This window comes from Engystomops pustulosus, chromosome 2 (assembly GCF_040894005.1).
Source record: "Engystomops pustulosus chromosome 2, aEngPut4.maternal, whole genome shotgun sequence".
NCBI lineage: Eukaryota > Metazoa > Chordata > Amphibia > Anura > Leptodactylidae > Engystomops > Engystomops pustulosus.
Window position 1 is genome coordinate 19,077,710 of NC_092412.1, and position 7,815 is coordinate 19,085,524.

The following is a 7,815-nucleotide window of genomic DNA, read 5'->3' on the forward strand; positions in this document are numbered from 1 at the left end:
AAAATTCCTTGAATAATTTTGTTCTGATGGATTCCAATAACTCCAATCCGACACTGGCCCTTTTTTGTAGCAATCATTAGATCATATTCTTCAAATTATACAAACATCACTGCAGTAAAAGTTTGTAGTTTTGGAGCGGCTGGCAGCAGAGGGCTCCTCATATAATATGTGCTGATCTCACATTCTACCTGCCAGGGGTCTGGGAAGGTGGGAACTCGTTGATTATGCATCATGAATCATTGATGCTAAGTGCCCGCCATGATTTAGGATGGATTTACTTGCATATTGATTCATTTAGAGCTAGATGCGATATAGTTTCCTATTGGCACGTTGGTGCCTGCTATGAGTATTATGGAGGTAGGTAAAACGTAGAGATCTTCTCAGGTCTCAAGTGTTCAATGGTTGCATTAGAAATGATTGATTTATTTAGTGGCGAGGAGCTGAGTTGCATTAAAGGAAAACTCTTGGTAGATTGATATCTTCACATTTTTGGGTGTTTCATTTACTTGTTGGGAAGTTGAAACCTGTTGGAGACTGTGGATGTTCTGCTCCACCTCAGGTTCCACTTGGGGACATGATACATGTAGTGGAAAGAAAAAATATAGCAAAAACGAGTTGACGTGGAGCGCTATTAGTAATATCTTACCCAAAAAGTGAAATATACCAATATTAATGGCAAATTTAATTTATCAAGGAAAAGAATTTAATGTTTCTTTTAAAAACAAATAAACATATTTAAAAGATAATTCTTACATACAAAAGTCCAAATGACGCGTTTCAGGTCTCAGACCCTTTCTCAAATACAGGACACAAATTACTTGTGTCCTGTATTTGAGAAAGGGTCTGAGACCCGAAACGCGTCATTTGGACTTTTGTATGTAAGAATTATCTTTTAAATATGTTTATTTGTTTTTAAAAGAAACATTAAATTCTTTTCCTTGATAAATTAAATTTGCCATTAATATTGGTATATTTCACTTTTTGGGTAAGATATTACTAATAGCGCTCCACGTCAACTCGTTTTTGCTATATTTTTTCTTTCCATTGTCCCTCCGGGCCCTCTTGGGACCCCGGCGCATCAGAGTTGTGGAAGCTGCATATTTAGTATACCATACCCTAGAACTGTACCATTCAGAAACCTATATAGATAATCAAAACTCTATAAATCACCTATCACCATCTGATACCTCATCGCTTGGAACCTTTGGATTTCACTTTATTCTATGTGCCTAAAAGCCAAGAAATAACCAGGTGAGCACCCACTATTCTAAATCCGATCTATCAACTCATACCAAACGTTATCACCCGAGGCGCCACCCTCTGTGTTTCCCAATTTTGTTCCTTAACCCTCATGATACATGTAGTGTCCTGGCACGGAGTTCTGGTTCAATAGATAAAAATTTGTAGGGGAAGACTGGCATCCGTCAGATGGCACATCACATCAGGATTGAGTATTAGAGAGTTGGGCACCTGAAGAACTTAACCCAGAAGACCTGGGAAGGTGACCAGATCTGGTTTTCTTGAACTGGTTAGTTATAGGCAATACTAGCCAACTGAGGCCAACTAAAGTTGGCCAGTATGTACATGGTCAAAAGATTTGATTATAAACCCAAGCTACAAAAAGACCAGGAGATCGCCGGACATGACATCTCCAGTCTGTTCAATGGAATGCTGCTGCTCATTCAAACATAAGTTTTGGGGGGGTCACTAGGAGCCAGGCCTCCACTGATATGATTACGATCACCATGGTGGTAAGATTTTTGGCAGGTGAATAACATGACTTATTGTTTCTAGAAATCAGTCATGTAATACTTTAAAGTCACCACTATCAATATTCTTGGAATCAAACAACTGACAACAGCTACAACTAATGTCAGGTGTTTCTCCTGCTAATACATGTCTGGTCAGGGTAACAAAATGGTGCCACCAGCTTCCACCACCCTTGGTGTTGTGGTCTTTAACTTTCTAGTTCCCCATGAAGGTCAATCCCAGAAGTTTTCTCATTCACATTTTCTGGCCATGGCTTTGGGAATGGGAGTGTACGATAACTATGAACATTTTTGCTCAGGCACCTATAAAAATGGAAGGTGCCTTAGTTTACCCGTACCTGAGTTACCTAATATTTGGGTGGCTGAATTTTAAGACACCCTACAATTCATCCTGCCAATCCTAGGGGACTGGTGGTTATCTAAGGCACCTTCCTCTACTGGAAGACTTCTTTTGGCTAAAGTATTGCCATAAATATTCAGAACACCTCTTTAGGTTGAGCACATAAACAAGCATGGTTTGCAAACTACAGTATGTTATCTCAATCTTGTGTGACCCATTACAGATTAATGATATATGTTTCATACCTGGTGCTAGGCGATGTTATAAATTCTTTAGTAAATTTGACATTTACTAGTAAAATATTATTCTGGCCATAAATGTATATAGCATATGTTATCTTGATGACTGTATGTATCTTGATGAGTTGACATGATGCCTCCGTGACAGATGTGTACTGTATTGTCCACATGACAACCCATTGTAATATGCAGGGAAAGTGTCGTATGCATTATATCTATTATTACACTGCAAACATCCCAACCCCTCCTGACCCTGAACCATGTTTCAGACATGACATGTGATATTATTATTACACTGCGGGCATCCTGGGCCCTCCTGACTGTATACATAGGTTCTAACTGTCATGGATTCAGCGGGACAGTCTCAATTTTCTAACACTGTCCCTCCATCCTGGGTGGTTGGTAGATATTCCTGGATTGCCCCTCATTTCCCAACTGTCCCAGTACACACTAGAGCTGGCATCAGGACCAGGAGCAGGCAGGATTAGTTACCTTCTACCTCCACACAAGTTGGCATCATTTCTTCAGCACAGCATGTGCGGCTGCCCACCTCCAAGTCATCTTCAGAGCCATGGAAGAAGAGGAAGCAGAACTGCTGCAGGGAAAAAAAGCGAAAGATAAGTATCAAAGGTTTCTTTTTTGGTTTAATACCAGAAACAGGTGGTGGAGAGGGGACACAGTATAATGAGAATAGAGGACAAAAGGGCACAATGTGAGAGAGATAGAGGACGTGAGGTCACAATATGAGGGAGGATGGAAGACAGGAGGGATGGAGAGGGTGATGGAGAAGAAGAGGGAGGAGGGTGGAAGACAGAAGACCACAATGTGAGGAGCAAGGAGGACGGGGGACCACAATATGAGGAGGATGGAGGACAAGAGACCACAATAGGAGAGGGATGGAGAAGGAGAGGGGCCACAGCATGAGAGGTATGGAGGACAGGTAGCCACAATATAAGGATGGATGGAGGACGGAGGGCAACACTATGAGGAGGATGGAGGACAGAGGGCTACAGTATGAGAGGGATTATGGACGGCACGGTGGCTGAGTGGGTAGCACTTATGCCTTGCAGCACTGGGGTCCTGGGTTCTAATCCCACCCAGGTCAACATCTGGAGAGAGTTTGTATGTACTCTCTGTGTTTGCGTGGGTTTCCTCTGGGTCCTCCGGTTTCCTCCCACACTCCAAACATACTGTTAGGTTATTTAGATTTTGAGCCCCATTGGGGACAGGGACTAATTTGCCATTCTTTGTGCAGCGCTGTGTAATCTGTTTGCACTATATAAATAAAAGAATTATTATTATTATTATGGAGGACAGGAGGCCACAACATCAGAGTGATGGAGAAGGATAGGGGTCATAGTATGTTAAGGATGGAGGACAGGGGGCTACAATATGAGGAGGATGGAGAAAAGGGGCTACAATATAAGGAGGATGGAGGACAGGAGGGTGCAATATGAAGAGAATGGAGGTCGGGGGCCACAATATTGGAAAGGCGGGAGGAGGACAGAGGAGACTACTATATGAGGAGGATGGAGGACAGGAGGGTGCAATATTAGGAAGATGGAAGACAGGAGGTCATAATATGAGGAGGATGTAGGTCAGGAGGTGCAATATGTGAAGTAGTATCTTGATCCATAAGGGAGTTGGCCACAGAAAGGAGGCCATTAAGGCTGATATTATAGCATGCTTGCAGGTGGGGCAATGGGTGTGGTTTAGGAAAAATGGGGAGGGACTCTTTGTCCCCCTTTCTCTAGCCTGAAAGTTGGGAGAAAGGCCTGTACCATGTATGAGCCATAACATGTAATATTGTCATACTGCAGACATCACGACCCCTCCTGACCTTGTAAGAAATGAGTGGCGTTACTCCAACCTTTCAGATATTTTTGGCTTTAAATATAAATATACCATAAATATTCACAGTACCTCTCTAAGTACTCCTACATATACATGACACTTGGCCAACCATGTTATTTCAATAGTCACCTCTCGCACCACTGATACCTAAAAGAAAAGATGGAAAATTTGGGTTTCTTACATAGTGGCTGGAGAATGCACATACATGGTAGACAAATCAATACAATCAATACAAACATTATTGACGATGACTGGACTCTGATCTGATCTGGCAGCTATATGTTACATGTCAATGCTAATACAGAGATGGCAGTAGATTTTTAGCAGCAATCACTGACGTAGAAGGAAGTGATGTCATCAATATGACATCATCATGTTTATTATTTGACCTTCACTATAATACGGTATTATATTTGCACATTTTGAAGGGGAGAGCGCAGCTGTGCTCCTTCCAGATGATAGGTCTAAGAGAGAAGTCCTGGACATAGTCAAGCTCCGAGTATCCGCATTACGAACTTACACTTATGTTTAACCCCCGGAGGGAAATGGCGTCACAGACCGTCGCTGATAAATAGCTGTAAGAAGAAGATGTCCGATATTATCACTTCACGTCTCCTCTGCGTGACTCATTTCTATTATGTGTAAACTTGTGGATATTCCGCAGGCATCTCCTTCCCTGTGTCAGATAACATCTTCAGGTTGGAAACCGAATGACTATATTTTGGAAAAATATTCAGTTAATAGAATTCAGTTTTTGGAAATGAGTGAAACATATTTGGACATATCTAAAACTAGGAGGAAGACTTGTAAACATGTTTGTAGTGACTTAAAGGAGGATTCATGGAATTTTTAAGATTCAGGGGAAAAAAAATCGGAAATTAAATTTGTTTTTTTTTTGACAATTTATCCATCAATTTATTTACCCCCTTACGCCACATCCGCAGCTAGTGGGTGTGGAGGATCGTGGAAGGGGCCACGTCTAATGGCAGAGTGGGCACCGACTAGGACTTGGCATATAATTGTCCGCCAGTGCTGTCGGCTGCTGGATATATCACAAGGCCGGGACCTCTCCTTATACATTATACACCGGCATAAGATGCGTCAAAATGTGATACATCACCCTTGTATTTCTAAGATATTATATTTTCTGTAAGCCGGGTAAAAGACCAGACCACTTAAACTACTACATCCGCCACTTTTAAATACAGACCCCCACATATGCCTTGACCTAATATACTCCTGATAAATAAATGTAGGTCCCTTACATTAGTATTGACCCCCAAACCCCCAAAGTAAATACAGACCCCAGACAAAGCTCCATAGTTACATAAGAACAGACCACTTAATACAGTCTATAGCTGAGACCGGACCCTCAATACAATACAAACCCCAGACTGCACCCTCAAAATAAATACAGATCCCGGACCCTAAATAAATTAACATCCCAGATCAAACGTCATAAATACAGGCCACAAAATAAACGCAGGTCCCGGAGCAGATCTCCTTAAAAATCAGACTCCACCAGGCCCCTTAATACAGACCTCAGACAAGAAGTTATGTCAACAAATACAATCCCCAGACCTGAGCCCCAAATTGAATTCAGACCCAAGACCAAACATCATAAATACGGATCCCTAAACGGATTCCATAATAAATGCAGACCAGACCACTTGATACAGTCCGTAGCCAAGACCCACCTAAATAAATGCGATCAGTAGCCAAGACCCTCAAAATTAATACAGACCCCAGACCCCAAAATAAATACAGAACCCCGAATAAATACAGATACAGACCAGATATCCTGTATAAATACAGAACCCAAACCAGTTGCCAAAAAGAATACACACCAGACCACTTAATACAAACCCCATACAAGACTGTCTCTATACAATCCCCACCCTGGAGGTCTAAAATGGATACAGATCTCATACCAAACCCCAGGAATACAAATGCTAGACCAGACCTTCTACATGAATTCTAACGCTCGTCATAAATATTGATGCCAAATTAATACAATTTGACACCCGAAATAAATACGAACTGTACAAATACAGATCCCAGACCAAACCTTTAGATAGAAATCCAAACTCCCGATAAACTTACCTCAAGGCAGACACCCCATATAAATACAGAACCCCAAGCTGGATCCCATAAATTAATAGAGATCTCCAGTGACTCCATGATGGACTCCATGATGGACTGAAGCTACAGGAGAAGTGACTATTGAGACAGATTTACTTGGTCTTCCCAGAGTCCAGAAGGTCTGATCCATTTAGGGAGTCTGCAATTTTGGGAGAAGTTCTGAAAGATGAAGTGTTTTTAGTCCAGTGCTGGTGGTGGATGACATGTTGTTGGACTGGGGTGACAATTTTCTGCCCCTATGAAACAATTTTTGAGAGTTGCAGAACCCCTTTAAGGCGAGAGATGAATCTTACGCATTGTGTACTGTCACGAAGCCATCACGAGGAAGCAGCTGGAGATAAATGCTCTTATGATAAACCATATTTGATGGACTATTATTACGGTTTCCCGGTCATTACCTTATCTCTGGGTTTCCTCTTTCACAGAAAATGTATTTATTCCGAAGGGTCACATAAAGATTAAGTGGCCTCATAGATGATAAGACCTCAGATTTATAGAAAGGAGGAGAGAGATTGGACCAAGGAGCTGCATCTCACCAGCCTCCAGGTTCAGAAGGTGCATGAGCTCATTCTCTGTATTGTACTGTTATGGTTTATAGAGAGTAATATGCAAATTCACGGTTGGGGACAACCAGGGGCGTTGCTAGGGTGGAAAAACATCCGGGGCACGGGCCCCAATGCATGTGTATCAGACTTTTAGTAATGACCCCCTGTACATAACCCCCTCACATGTGCTTGTGCCAATAACAACCTGCCAGTTACAGAAACCACAGGAGAAATCCCTACTTTTTCCCTCCAGTGACTGCAGGTGACGCGTCCTCCATCTTCTCCATTAGGCATCACCACATCTTATGTTCCTCATTGTCCCTACATCTTGGACAGTGTTATCCTGCTGCTGCCCCCAACAATCTCCCCCAAATACTGTAAGGCTTGTATTTAAACACCAGGAGCTTGTTACCCATCACACTGGTCTCACTAGAAACGCAAATGAGATCAAACTGAGGTCTGTCCTAGTGCCACGTGTGAACACGCCCCAAGAAATGTCCCCCACACAGCCCCCCAGTAACATGCCCAACACAATTACCCCCAGTAATGTCCCCCACACAGCCCCTCAGTAACGTGCCCAACACAATTACCCCCAGTAATGTCCCCCACACAGCCCCTCAGTAACGTGCCCAACACAATTACCCTCAGCAATGTCCCCCACACAGCCCCCCAGTAACATGTCCCACAAAGCCACAAATCAATGACCCCCATACATCTACCACCCCCAAAATGTTCCCCACACAGCTACCCTCAGTAGCTAATGTGCCCCCACACAGCTACCCTCAGTAGCTAATGTGCCCCAGTAGTAACCCTAACCCTAATGTCCCCCACACAGCCACCCTCAGTAGCTAATGTGCCCCCACACAACTACCCTCAGTAGCTAATGTCCCCCACAAAGCCCCCCCAGTAGCTAATGTCCCCCACAC

General features: G+C 42.9%; 1 long non-coding RNA gene across 1 annotated transcript; it reads right to left on the bottom strand.

Annotated features, from left to right (window-relative positions):
• Window positions 1–2,855: 2,855 nt before the first annotated feature.
• LOC140116432 (uncharacterized) lies at window positions 2,856–4,912 on the bottom strand. The gene is made up of 3 exons (XR_011852748.1): window positions 4,723–4,912; window positions 4,272–4,349; window positions 2,856–2,943 (listed from the first exon to the last, which is right to left on the bottom strand). It is a non-coding gene; the product is annotated as an uncharacterized lncRNA (long non-coding RNA).
• Window positions 4,913–7,815: the final 2,903 nt, after the last annotated feature.